The sequence below is a fragment of the Hemicordylus capensis genome, chromosome 4 (assembly GCF_027244095.1).
Source record: "Hemicordylus capensis ecotype Gifberg chromosome 4, rHemCap1.1.pri, whole genome shotgun sequence".
NCBI classification, from domain to species: domain Eukaryota; kingdom Metazoa; phylum Chordata; class Lepidosauria; order Squamata; family Cordylidae; genus Hemicordylus; species Hemicordylus capensis.
The window spans coordinates 257,254,866-257,268,701 of NC_069660.1; the positions used below are offsets into that span (position 1 = coordinate 257,254,866).

At 42.3% G+C, this 13,836-nt stretch overlaps 1 protein-coding gene across 12 annotated transcripts in view; it reads right to left on the bottom strand.

Annotated features, from left to right (window-relative positions):
• The window catches only part of ST18 (ST18 C2H2C-type zinc finger transcription factor), a 366,586-nt gene that overhangs the window by 137,459 nt on the left and 215,291 nt on the right, over positions 1–13,836 (bottom strand). The gene's annotated exons all lie outside the window — the stretch shown is intronic.

Here is a 13,836-nt window from a genome sequence, read left to right on the forward strand (position 1 = left end):
ATGAGGCATTGCAGATGAGAGCTGATGCTGCCAGGGTCCTAGCCCCAACAGAAACTGCAAGCCACATGCAACATAGTAAGACCCATTTCCCCCCACTTGATTCAGCAAGAATGCTCATGAAATTACAGCAAAACACATTCAAGCACCTATCCTGAAGATACAATTACTAATTGCAATTACTGCTTGGAGTGGTACGGCCTACCACTTCTTCTCTGGATCCTTGCCCTACATTGCTGATCTCATCTTACCAAGAGTTGACATCATCGGTGCCTCACTGAGGGAGGACAGGGTGCCTCCTTGTTTGGTTAGGCCTCTTCTTAAGAAGCCTGTTCTAGATCCTTTGGTAATGTTTAGACCTCTTCTTAAGTTAGACCTCTTCTGGTTAGACTGTTTTTTAAGAAGCCAGCTCTAGTTCCCTTGGTGATGGATGATTATAGGCCAGTCCAACCTCCTGTGGTTGGATAAGGTGATCAAGAAGGTGGTGGTTAACTAGGTTCAAACAACCTTAGATGAAATTGATTTTCTAGACCTATTTCAAACTGGCTTTAGGGTGGGCTATGGGGTTGAGATGGTCTTAGTCGGCCTGATAGATGACCTTTACCAGGTATTGACAGAGGGATTGTGACTGTTGATTCTTTTGGATCTCTTAGCGGCTTTCGGTACCATCTACGATGGTATCATTCTGGATTGCCTGAGGGATATGGGAATAGGAGGCACTGCCTTGCATCTTTCAGATGGTGGCACTTGGTGACAGTTGCTCTTTGAAATGGGAGTTGTTACATAGAGTCTCTCAGGACTAAATTCTTTCACCAATTCTTCTTAACATCTACATGAAATTGCTGGGTGAGGTAATCAGGAGATTTGATGCTGGGTGTTATCAATATGTTGATGACACCCAAATCTAACTCTCCATATCATTATTATCAAGAAATGGTATTATCTTCCGAAATGTCTGCTTACAGGAAGTACTGGTCTGGATGAGGGATAGTAAGTTGAAGCTGAATCCAAGCAAGATGGAGGTGCTCATTGTGTGCAGGGGGAGACAATCTGGAGGGAGAAACAGAATCTCCTGTTCTGGATGGGGTCTCACTCCCCCAGACATAAGAGGTACACAGTTTGAGAGTGATCTTGGATTCTGATCTCATGCTGGTGCCTCAGGCTGAGGCTATGGCCAGGAGCGCCTTTCACCAGCTTTGGCTAATATGACAACTATGCCTGTTCCTTGAAGAGAATGACTTCAAAACATTAAGCTCATCAGGAGAGGTCCATCTTCAGATGCCACCAGTTCATCTGGTGGCGACTTCGGATTGGGCCTGCTCAGTTGCCCCTAGGTTGTGGAACACTCCCTATGGGTGTAAGAGCTTTATCATCTTTGGAGACTTGCGAGAGCTATAAAGACCCATATTTTCAATCTGGCTTTTAATAATATTTAAGTAGTTTTAAGGATTTTAAAATTAGTTGGCTGGAATTTTTATTGTAAACCACCCTGAGCTGCTTTAGGATAGGCACTATATAGATGAAAATAATAACGACAATAATAATAATGAGTAAAAGAGAGAAAACTATTTTTGCTTAAAAACTATTTTTCAAAGTAGCTTGCCAACATTAATCACTCTGGTCTAATGCAAAATTGTTCACTCAGAAAAATTCAAAAGATTTCTAGAAAGTGAGAATGTCTACTACTAAGCCAGAAATGAAAGACCTTTCCCCAATTTATCAGATTATCATATAGTAAACTATTTTTGAACATAGCACACAATTATTAATATGGCAACAATGGGTAAAAATAGGATATTATCTAATGCTTGCACTTATTGAGAAAAATGCATAGCAATGTCTTACTGCCCTTTACATCTTGTCTCTTTTAGTTATCATGTATTTCAAGGCAATGTTGTGATTCACAACCATGTAAATTGAGGTTGGAGTTACGAGTTCCAAAATGGAACATTTTGGCTTCAGTTTTGAAATGAATTTTGGCCCACTAAACAAAATTTCAGACTGGAAAAGTGGAACTTGCAGGAGCAGCTGTTCTTAAACTTTTTTTTCCCCATTCAAGCAAGAGTTGGAAAAATATAAGAGCTTCTGGTAGTACTTGGCTATAAACCAGGGGGAAAAATAATGGCAGGTTTTGATCTAGAGATCTAATTACAGTATCTCAGAAATATAAAGGGGCCATGGTTTGAGGTGAGGATGTGCAACTAGTCCTGGGGAAAATGTTCCAACTAAGAGTACAGTCATCTGAACTTAATTCAATGAATGATCTAAATCTTGACACAAGCACACACGTTTACTTAATGAAAGGAACAAAATAAAGAATGGATAGCAGAAAATCAAATACCTATTTTGCTTTAAGGTCCTGTGATGAGAGACCTTGAGATTATTATGTCATAATAGAACAGAACATTAAGTGAAAATCAGCGGTCAACAAATTTGAGGGGTTTAGTTGGGAGTATTTGACTTGTTTATTTCCTGTGGCATATTTTTTCTTGGAAAAAGCTTCATTTATTCCAAAGGCAACAGAACTGTTCATCTTTTTCCTTGGTAGAAATAAAAATCGGTTCCATTGAGCTGATGTTGCTGGAATGCTTCACTTAGAACTTTAAGTTTGCCAACATATTTTGCCAATAATATGGCATTATATACTAAAGGGAGGGAGTGCATCGTGGATTCATTTAGGAGCAGAAAATATCTGTCCTCTGGCTACATCCAGTCCACCAGGGTCCTGCTCCCCTATCTGGCCATACAAATCTTCACAGGCACCAGAGGATAATGCACATTCATGCCAGCTGTTTGGGAGGAAAAGCATTTATGGGGGGAAAGCCCAGAAGAGCCCAGGAAAGGCTTGATTTGGCCTGTAAGCAATATATTTAGTATTCTGGATTGTTTATACTCACTTTCAAACCGCAGCAATAGATAGCTATGAACAGTCATTTTGCTCCAAATCATAATGTAGCTGCACACAGCCACTGGTAGATGATTCCTAAGTAGTTTACATAGACATTCTTGGTCTTTTGAACTACAAACTGCCCTCTCAAGCTTCTACACAAAGATCATGGAAGAGTAGACTCCTTGGCTTCATGTGCCCTATTACATACAGTAATCTTTGTCCAATTATAATTTCAGAACTAAGAGACATCAAGGCTATTCTCATGATCACCCAAAAGTGGGCTAAGGGAGCCTAGCCTGCTTTTGGCCAATCGTGTGCTGCAATGGGAGCCATGCGTCTCCCGGCAGCAAACCTTCATAAATACCCCTCCCCTTAGACGAGGTTAACAGAGCAAGCACTCCGTTAACCCCATCTTTTTGGCCATGTGTCGCCACGGCATGTGGTGACACATGAGTAGACCCCCGGCCAGGAAGCTGCAAGCAGCCTCCTGGGTTTGGGGGTCTCTCCAGGATGCCCCGTGTGGGTGGCTGATGTGGACGCCAAGGGCTGCCTTTGGATCTCCTCACAGACCTCCTTTTGGCACCTCACAATGCTCGTGTGACTCACCTCGTCATGTTGGGCATATTCCTTAAAAAAGAATGTCTAACAAGCATAGCTCTGTACTGTACAAGGAGTTACACATAGCTGAAGTGCTAGATGATAAAACAAACGTAAACATTTTGCAAGTTGGGATTCAAAGGTCTGATTTTGCAGGACTGCAGATACCAGCTGTACAGCAAATTTCAGATCTGAAGCCATCTTGGGGGGAAACACCATTTGCTTTGTTTTGCTTTTCATGTTCTAAATCTTTCTAGATTACATATAAGAATGTGTAGTGTCATCTGTGTGGTTTTTGAGGTCAAGCAATTTATTTTTAAACATACACTGAATATATTTCAATTTAAAACACATTTAATATTTGTGGACCTACATCCAGAATAGTGTTGCATGAGCATAATGCTGTTCTGCTAATGCAAGAACACAGAGCAAGGACATAGGAATAGTGATGTACACAAAACAAATTTTTCAATTTGCTTCAAATTCAAATTGAACTCTGAAAATTTATTTTGAATTTGAATCAAATTCAAATCTGGTTTTAAAATTTGAATTCATTTGAATTCATTGACCCTATTTTGGCACTTTGTAAAAAATCAACTGAATGGTTTTTTAAAAGGTACCCAATGGCTCTTAAAGCAAATTCGAATTGAATTCCAAGAATTCAATTCAAATCAAATTGCCCTTTTAAAAGATGATTTGATTCAAATTTGAATCAATTGAATCACCCAGATTCAAGTTGAATCATTTGGAATTCAAATTGATTTCCACATTCCTATATGGAAACATAGGAAGCTACCTTCTACCGAGTCAGACCATTTGTGCATGTAGATCAGTATTGTATACACAGACTGGCAGGGACTTCTCCAAGATTACAGGCAGGAGTCTCTCTCAGCCTTATCTAAAGATGCCAGGGAGGGAACCTGGAACCTTCTGCATGCGAGCATGCAGGTGCTCTTCCCAGAGTGGTCCCATCCTTTAAGGGGAATATCTTGTATTGCTCATATTGTAGTCTCCCATTAAAATGCAAACCAGTACAGACCCTTCTTAGCAAAGGGGACAAGTTATGCTTGCCTCCACAAGACCAGTTCTCCTCCCTGGTGCAAGGAAAGGAATATCTATTCCAGAATAGTCCTTGTGCTAGTGGAAAATGTAGTTGCACAGCAGATTCCACAATGCACTTACCCAGTCACTTGCACAATACACTGATCAACCAATTGCACAAAACTTGTAGTGGAAGACTGTCTTCCACTAGCAGTTGTGGAACATCTTAGATTATCACAATAGTGCAGTTCTGCAAACTTCTTAAGTGTTCTCAACTTATCTTGTTACACTAGCACAACAGTAGACTGGATGTCAATAATTATTCTTATTAGTTTATCATGGTTATGTTTCTGAAAAACAAAACAGATAGAAGAGGAAGCTAATGAAGAACAACTGACTCATGAGAGTTGGTCAGAGCCACACACAATATATATTTTTCTTTAGTGTTCAGGTTCACCTAACAACCTATCATTTAATGTCAATTAATCTATATTTACAATATAGGTAAGAAGGTCCTTTAATGCTGCTCTAATGACTGACACAGAAGATATGAAAAGAATGGATAAAAATGTACAAGTATTTCAAATGAAGGACCTGAATAAAATGTACAAAGTGCAGATGACACAGCTCCTCAGGAGCAACAGTGCAGATGTGCATAACGTACATAACTCTGAACTGTAAAGTTTCCCTTACACTTTCTGCAACCAAAAGTTAAAACTTTATGGAAAGCAGACTCTATTGACATATAGGCTTGTAAACTGCCCAGAGACTTAAGTTTTGGGCAGAATTAAAAATGTTGAATAAATAAATGAATAAATAAATAAATATGAACAAAAAGGTGGTGATTTGATAAAGCACGCTTGCAGAGAAGGTGAAATAGAGTTGACTCAAATTGCAAATTGGTCTGGTGTCTCACTCTGCTTCCAGTTGGCTTACAAATTTGTCTGCAAAAACAAAAAGCATAGTAGGACACCAGACCAACAGAGAACTTCACTGGCAGTGTACATATCTGGCAAGATAAGGGAAGATGAGGGAAAAAATGAAATTGTGGGAACATTATATAACCTTGGCCTATTGATTTCATATACCAGTATGCTGGAAGTCTTGTTGACTTTTTGTCAATAATCAAAGCCGCAGTTTGAGAAAGAAAAACTTGTTTCCCTAGCAAAGTTACATGAAAGAATCCTGACAGTGTTAGAAATGATACTCATTTAGCACATTGCCTTTCCATGGCACTGGCATGCCAATATTCTAGCAAGCAACACCTGCATTTTTTAGAGAAGACCATTAAAAGAACTGAACTGGGACCAGCACTTTTTAATTTATTCATAAATGATCTAAAAGTTGGGGTAAGCAGCGAGATGGACAGATTTGCAGATGACACCAAACTATTTAGGGTAGTGAAATTCACAACAGATTGTGAGGAGCTGCAAAAAGATTTCTTCAACCTGGGGGAGTGGGTGACAAAATGGCAAATGCGGATCAGTGTAAGCAAGTGTAAAGTGACACATATTGGGGCAAAAAACCCCAACAAACAATTTCACATATATGCTGATGGGGTCTGAGCTGTCAGTGACTGACCAGGAGAGAGATCTTGGGGTCATGGTGGACAGTTCTTTGAAAGTGTTGACATAATGTGCGGCGGCTGTAAAAAGGCCAATTCTATGCTTGGAATTATTAGGAAGGGGGTTGAAAATAAAGCTGCTAATATCATAACACCCTTGTACATATTTTTGGTGTGGCCACATTTGGGGTACTGTGTACAGTTCTGGTCACCATACCTCAAAAAGGACATTATAGAACTGGAGAAGGCGCAGAAGAGGGCAACCAAGATAATCAGGGGCCTAGAGCACCTTCCTTATGAGGCAAAACTACAACACCTGGGGCTTTTTAGTTTAGAAAAAAGTCTGAGGGGAGACATGATAGAGGTCTGTACAATTATGCATGACTTGGAGAGAGTGGCTAGAGAGAATTTTTTCTCCCTTTCACATAACTCTAGAACTAGGGATTGTCCCATGAAACTGATTGCCAAGAAATTTAGCACCGACAAAAGGAAATATGTCTTCTGCCATAAGATGTGGTGACAACCACCATCCTAGATGGCTTTAAGGAGGACAAGTCTATTAATGGCTACTAGTCTGAGGACTATAGGCTACCTCCAACCTAAGAGGCAAGATGCCTCTAAATACCAGTTGCAGGGGAGCAACAGCAGGAGAGAGGGCATGTCCTCAGCGCTTGCCTGTGGGCTTCCCAGAAGCATCTGGTGGGTCACTGTGTGAAAAAGGATGCTGGACTAGAGAGGCCTCGGGCCTGATCCAGCAGGACTGTTCTTATGTTCTTATTCAGTAATCCAAAAACCTTCCATTTAAGATGAGAGTTAAGACGCTTTACATTTTCACTCGTGCTCTAAAAAGAATGGAAATTGCAAGTTAAGGTGCCCATCTTAATTTCCACAACATATAAGCTGTAAATACTTTGTACAGTCTGGTATATGATGATCACTTTAGAAATGAGGTTCCTGCACCCACACTTTGCCTTGATCAGAGGTGCAACAGACAGAAATTCATCAGGGGCATCTCTAGGTAGTGATTAGAGAAACTGCTCCTTTAAAATTTCTGCCTGGATGCATCCCTCCCCAGCCCAATGTCCAACTGAAAGACCAAGGCAAAGTATGGCTGCATGGAGCCTTAAAACAAAAAAACTGAAGCTGGAGTGTGGTGGAAGCAATGCTGTGCCACAATAAGCACAAGTCTCCCTGCCCAAATTCTTGGTCTTCCTAGTGTCTTTACCAGCATCAGATTGGCTTTCGCTGCACCACATGATCCAACCACTGTGTTCTGATTGGCCCCTTGCTAACTCCGAAGTGGTCTCAGCTGAGGGAAGGGCGCATCAGAATGGAGCTGTCACTGCCTGCATTTTGTGGATCCCTGGCAATGGATCAGGCCTGAGCAGGCTAGGATAGGCCTAGTGGTAGGGAGGCTGGGATGAGTGAGTGAGCGAGACGGCAGGACCCAGTGGCAGGACTGTGGGAGTGCTTCAGACTGGTCTTGGGGAGTTCCCACATGGGGCCAAGCCAGCGCATGCAGAAATGATGGCCCCACCCCTGAGACACCCCCCGACGTGTCCCATATTTGGGCAACAGAATGTTGGCAACCCTAACACACACATGCATACTGAAGCCTAGAGGAGCCCTTTGCAGCCTAGCTAAACAGAGTGCATCTCCTTTCCCCAGCCTCCCACTTACACCCAGCTGCACAGAGCAGTGTATCAGTTTTGGCTAGAGGTCGGGATGAAATGTATGTGGTTTTGAAGAACTGATGACCGACACACACGCATGCACACACACACACACACACCCCGCAGCCCCCACCCAGCAGCCATCCCCCCACATACACATACATCCCCCCACAGCCACCTTGGGATTTTCTTAATGAAAGGCGGAGTATAAATTTAATAATAAAAACAATAAATAAATACACTGCAGCCTAGAGGAGTTCAAAACAGCCCTTCACAGCTTACCTAAATGGAGTGCTTCTCCATACACCTGCCTCCTGCTTATACCTGGCTGCACAGAGCAGTGTGCCCATTTTGGCTAAAGTTCGGGATGAAACACAAGTGGTTTTGAAGAACCAATGGCCATGGAGTAACCAATGGCCAGAGTTGAACAGTGCTTTTTCTAAGGCAAACTAGCAGTATTAAATGGTATAGCTGCAATGGGGAAGAAAAGAACTGAAGGGCTGTTGTCCCAAGGCTCAAACAGGGGAGGAGCTCACCACCATACTGGCTGTGGGCAATGCTGTGGGCACCACAGCTTCAAAAGTCCTACTGCACAAATTCTTTTAGCAGTAAAGAACCATTTTTCAGCCTCTTAAAATGCTACTTTGAGGATCAATTCTGAAATAACCATCGACTGGGTCCCAGAGCGATTTACAAAAGGCACTTTTCTGGCATGCCATCTAAAGGTTGATGGTTAAAGGTTAAACCATGCAAATGGACTACAAAATCATTTAAATACCACTTCCTCAATCCAAAAGAATGTCCCTAATCTTTAAACCCGTCTTCAAAAGAGAAAAACTTTGAACTGCTCTATCTAAATCATTTTTCAACAGATCTTCACCAAAGTTGCCGGGGAGGTGTTTCTTGTCACCAAGGAATGTATGCTGATGGCCAGGCAGATCATACAAATGGTTTTTATTTTATAAGCAATAGAATATTCAGGGCTTCTAAGAGTGGAATGTTCAAACTACCCTCCATCTTAACTATAGTGGCAAGACTGCTAGTATCATGTTCTTATGCTCTTAACTGACCACCAGTGATGAAGGGCTTCTGAGCTTCCTGAATCATTTCCCATATAACAGCAAATTGCAAACGCTAATGCTGAATTTGATTTATGCATTTCATCCTTCTCTGTGTAAAACACAGCTGAAGGTAAACATATGAGTATTTTGTTTTACTGTATGTGTAGAAGTATAACACAGATAACATTAAAATGTAATATAAGTATAAATAAACCTACTGCACTAATACATTATGTAGAATGTATTTTAATGTACACAAATATATACCTCCCTCTTAAAAACCACAGAAACAATGCCATCTGGTTTCTACTATAGAATATGGAAAAGTATGAATATGAAAACAAAAAGATGCCATTTTTACATAGCCATCACAATGGAACTTGTGACTTTTCTAAGATTATTCCTCATCTGCAATTGAATGTATAACTGAATCTACAACATTGCAAAAGTGGACAATCATATTGAAATGTGTGTTTTACTAGTAATTTCAGTTAGCGCCCCAACTAATGTCTCAGTATCTCATTGCCTACTATAATAACACAGATTCTATACAGGATCACTTCAAGGTCATCTGGATAGGCGATATGGCTTGAGAGGCTTCTGTTTTTCCTCCTCTCATTTATTTATTTAGCTAGCACTGTCCGTATGCATCGTGCTTTGCAAAGTAACATCAAAAAGCCAGATCCCTGCCCCATGGAGCTTACAGTTTAAACTTCAGTAGTAGAGATGAGCCTGAAGCATTTCGGCACCTCTTTGGAGAGGCACCGAAATGCTTTCGGCTCCCTGGTGACAAAACAAATTGGTGCAGGGCAAGGGGTTCACTTAAAAGGAGGCATGCAGGTCCTACCTGCCCATCCTCCAAGTCCCCACTGCCCTGCCGCAGTGCTGTTGAAATGGAAATACCTCAGTGCAAGCGGCAGCTTGTGCTGCATGCTCCTTTAAAATGCCGCGGCGATGGAATGCGATGGGATGCCTCCCCTGGCATCCCTCATGCGGCATCGTCTCGTATGTCAATGCCATTTGTGGGGCCAAGGAGTGAGTGGCACAAGCTGCCGCTTGCATGGAGGTATTTCTGTTTCAATAGCACCATGGTGGGATGGTGGGGACTTGGAGGACAGGCAGGTAGGACCTGCCCACTTCCTCTTAAGGCAACCCCTTGCCACCCTTCGATGTGCACTGAAGCAATTCGGTGCACATTCCTATTCAGTAGCTCTTGGACTGTGTGCAAAATGGTGATCTGGACAAACTGCCCTGCCACTTAATAAAGGAACATGCTGGGAGGATCCTGGGACATCTGGAAAAGACATCAGGTGCATGGTTTTGATTTTATCCCCCCGGCTATTAATTGTGTAAGCCAGTTCGGGGGTGGGGGCAATATTATCTGAACTGGCTCAAAGGGGGTTATGCCAAAGGAGTCATCAAAGAGGTGTGTTTTGAAGAAGGATTTTAAGGGAAAGAGTAGCAAAATGTAGGTAGTCTGGGATGGAGTTCCAGGTCTAAAGGGCAGTATGAAGAGTCCTGAGGAAGAAATTGAGAACAAAAAGCTAATTTGATAGTTTGGTGGTTGTACTGCAGTGGCTATTAGCAGGTAATTAGCCAGTTAGAGTCAAGATGAGTGAGCTGGAGTGCTTGGTTGCTAATGGGGGAAAAATAGATATAGGCATGACAGAAACATGGTGGAACAGTGAGAATTAGTAGGACACTGTTATCCCTTGATGACAGTGAAGAGTTGATGTTCTAAACTGTCTGGAAAAATTGAAAACTAGCAAATGGCCAGAGCCAGACAGCATCCATCCAAGAGTCCTTAAAGAACTCATATGTGAAATTGCCGACCTCCTTTCTAAAATATATAACTTATCCCTACAACCAGGCTCTGTACCGGAGGACTGGAAAGTAGCAAATGTAACACCAATTTTCAAAAAGGGATCCAGGGGCGATCCGGGAAATTACAGCCTGGTTAGATTAACATCCATTCCAGACATATTGATGGAAAGCATCCTCAAGGATAAAATTGTACAGCACATAGAAGAACAGGCCTTTCTGGCAGAGAACCAGCATGGCTTCTGCAAAGGTAAATCTTGCCTCACCAACCTTTTGGACTTCTTTGAGAGTGTCAACAAGTGTGTGGATCAAGGTGATTCAGTTGACATAGAATACCTGGACTTCCAAAAAGCTTTTGACAAAGTTCCTCATCAAAGACTCTTGAGAAAACTTAGCAGTCATGGGATAAGGGGACAAGTACATGTGTGGACTGCTAACTGGTTGAATGAGAGGAAACAAAAGGTAGGTATAACTGGAGAGGTTTCACAATGCAGGGAAGTAAGAAGTGGGGTCCCCTAGGGATCTGTACTGGGACCAGTGCTTTTTAATTTATTCATAAATGATCCAGAAGTTGGGGTAAGCAGTGAGGTGGCCCAATTTGCAGATGATACCAAACTATTTATGGTAGTAAAATCCAAAACAAATTGTGAGGAGCTCCAAAAGGATCTCTGCAACCTGGGTGAGTGGACAACAAAATGGCAAATGCGTTTCAATGTTGGCAAATGTAAAGTAATGCACATTGGGGCAAAAAACCAAACTTCAAGTATAGGCTGATGGGATCTGAGCTGTCAGTGATTGACTAGGAGAGGGATCTTGGGGTCATGATGGACAGGTCATTGGAAGTGTCAACTCAATGTGCAGCAGCTGTTAAATAGGCCCATTCCATGCTAAGGATTATTAAGAAGGGGATTGGAAATAAAATTGTTAATATTATAATGCCCTTATATAAAACTATGGTGTGGCCACACTTGGAGTACTGTGTACAGTTCTGGTCACCACATCTCAAAAAAGACATTGTAGAACTGGAAAAGGTTCAGAAGATGGCAACCAATATGATCAGGGGCCTAGAGCACCTTTCTTATGAGGCAAAACTGCAACACATCGGGCTTTTTAGTTTAGGGAAAAGACAACTGTGGGGAGAAATGATAGATGTATATAATATCATGCATGGTGAGGAGAAAGTGGTTAGAGAGAAATCCACTTTTCTCCCTCTCACTTAACACTAGACTGAGGGGTCGTCCTATGGAATAGATTGTCAGGAAATTTAGGACCAACAAATGGAAGTACTTTTTCACACAATGCCTAATCAACTTGTGGAATTCCCTGCCACATGTTGTGGTGACAGCCAACAACCTGAATGGCTTTAAGTGAGGTTTGGATAACTTCATGAAGGAGAGGTCTATCAGTGGCTGCTAGTCGGAGGGTGATAGGCCACCTCCAGACTCAGAGGCACGATGCCTCTGAGTACCAGTTGCAGGGGAGTAACAGCAGGAGAGAGGGCATGCCCTCAACTCCTGCCTGTAGGCTTCCAGTGGCATCTGGTGGGCCACTGTGTGAAACAGGATGCTGGACTAGATGGGCCTTGTGCCTGATGCAGCAGGGCTCTTCTTATGTTCTTATGGTTGCTAGAAAGATTCAGTTTCTAAGGGAGTATGACTACAAATTGGATAGGCTGCTGTGAAGGGAGAGGGCAGGTAAGATTCAAGGATAAGATTCAATGATTGGCACTGGCAGTGGGAGCAGTGAGAGAGGGTAGAGCTGTAAGAGAACAAGAGAAAAGGGATAGGCAAGGTAAAGAAAGCAGACTAGAGAACTGTTGTCAAATGGAAAGGAGGGAGGGAGAAAAGGAATAAAGAATTTTACATCCTTCCAGATAATTTCCAGACAACAGATAAGCAATGCAGTTACTTCAGAGGGTCTGAGCCTGCTTCAAGGTTATACAATGGGGCAAAGCTACAAATTAACAATGGGATGGAAATGTCCATGGGAGCCTAAGGAAGGGGGGTCCACCAGCTTGGTGACAGCTTGCTCTTTGGTCTCATAAGATCATAAGAACAGCCCTGCTGGATTAGGCCCAAGGCCCATCTAGTCCAGCATCCTGTTTCACACAGTGGCCCACCAGATGCCTCTGAGAAGCCCACAAGCAAGAGCTGAATGGGGCATGCCCTCTCTCCTGCTCTTGCTCCCAAACAACGGGTATTGAGGTCTTCCTCTCACACCTTTCTGAAGAAGAAGCAGCAGGGGAAGGGCCCATCTTCACTTTTTGTCTCAGGGCCCACTCCAACATTGCTATGCCCACAATAATCTACAGGCAAAGTAACTATTTTATGAGGAGCTTGCTTAACAGTCAAGCCTACAACTGAAAGTGAAGAAATCACTCCCAAAGCGAAAAGTATGTTTAAAGCTGAAGAAGGGAAATAACTAAGCCCAAAGTCTAGCCGCTAACATAAATGACTGAGAAGAGAATAACAACACGTCATCTAATTAAAACCTTTAAATCGTTATACACTGATCTGGATTTACAAGAAACTTTCCATCATGAAAATAAACCTTGTAAACCTCTTATTTTGCTCATGATCCCTCAGTTTGGTTCATCTTCATGCCTAATATTTTAAAAGATTGTGCTGTCAAGTCAGTGTTGACTCCTGGCATCCACAGAGCCATGTGGTTTTCTTGGTAGAATATGGGAGTGGTTTACCATTGCCTTCTCCTGTGCAGTATGAGATGATGCCTTTCAGCACCTTCCTATATCACTGCTGCCCGATATAGGAGTTTCCCATATTCTGGGAAACAAAGCAGCGAGGATTCGAACCAACAGCACCTGATCAGGTTGCTTCCCCACTGCGCCATTAGGTGGCTCCCCTAATATTTTAACCAGCTACTAAATCAGAGTGGGGGGAAAGGAGAGAGAGAAGCAGTTAATTAAAAGGCAAAAAAGAGGGTGGGGGTGGGGATTTGTATAGCTTCAACCTAAGGATCCTACACAGGCAACAGTGGAGAAAGGGCAACTTAAGCAAGTAAGAGACCTCCAGATATTTCATGGTGGTGCAGCTGGAGGTACATAGGTGTGGATATATCAGCATACAGAGCTGGAGAAGTAGGCCGCAAGGCTATGTAGGTTTTTGAAGATGAAGGTGAAAGGTTTGTACTGAATGTGGGAGTGGATAGGAAAAGCCAGTGTAATGTGCAATG